Source organism: Monodon monoceros, unplaced genomic scaffold (genome assembly GCF_005190385.1).
Source record: "Monodon monoceros isolate NGI ecotype Baffin Bay Population unplaced genomic scaffold, NGI_Narwhal_1 Super_Scaffold_21, whole genome shotgun sequence".
Taxonomy (NCBI): domain Eukaryota; kingdom Metazoa; phylum Chordata; class Mammalia; order Artiodactyla; family Monodontidae; genus Monodon; species Monodon monoceros.
Window position 1 is genome coordinate 55134220 of NW_021703778.1, and position 712 is coordinate 55134931.

Below are 712 nucleotides of genomic sequence, written 5' to 3' on the forward strand. Positions count from 1 at the left end.
ATTCAGACTTATCCAGTGTCATTGTCAAACATGCAGATGTGGAGCTTACCATAATGAAAGAACCCACTCCAGAGGTGGGACCTTCTCCAAATCAGCGCAAGCCTTCAGCTCAGCCCTCAGTGCCCCTTAATAATGCAGAATTTTCTACAATGCAACATGAGGCCCCCACACTGCCTTCACAGCCACCTGAGGAGGTTGAACTTTTGTCAGTTCAACAGGAGGCTCCAGCCGAACTCTAGAAGACAGTACACATAATAAACCTTCAGTACAAGCGGAGACCCCAGCTCAGTATCCGGAGCATCGTGGAGAAGAAGTTATACCTGCCACAAGCCAGCTGTAGACTCCAGATCAGTTCTCACAGGCTCCTGACGTTGTACCTTCTCCACCTCAGCAGGAAGCCACAGCTCAGCATCCAGAGTCTCATGGTGAGGTGGAATCCTCTCCAACTCAGTCTCCAGAGCTCTCTAATGTGACTGTAGTTTTCTCTCCAGAGCATCCTGTGACAACAGTTTCTCCTCTAGGTCAGGATCAAGCTCAGCTTCTGCAGTGGCCCGATGTCACTGTTAAACCTGTGGATCTTGCACTTATCATAACTCCAGCGTTCACTAGTGAGATTGAAACTTCTCCACCCCAAGAAACCTCGGCTCAGTCTACAGTCTCCCCTCAGCAGTTGGAACCTTTGTCCGTCCAGCAAGAGTTTTCAGATCAGCAT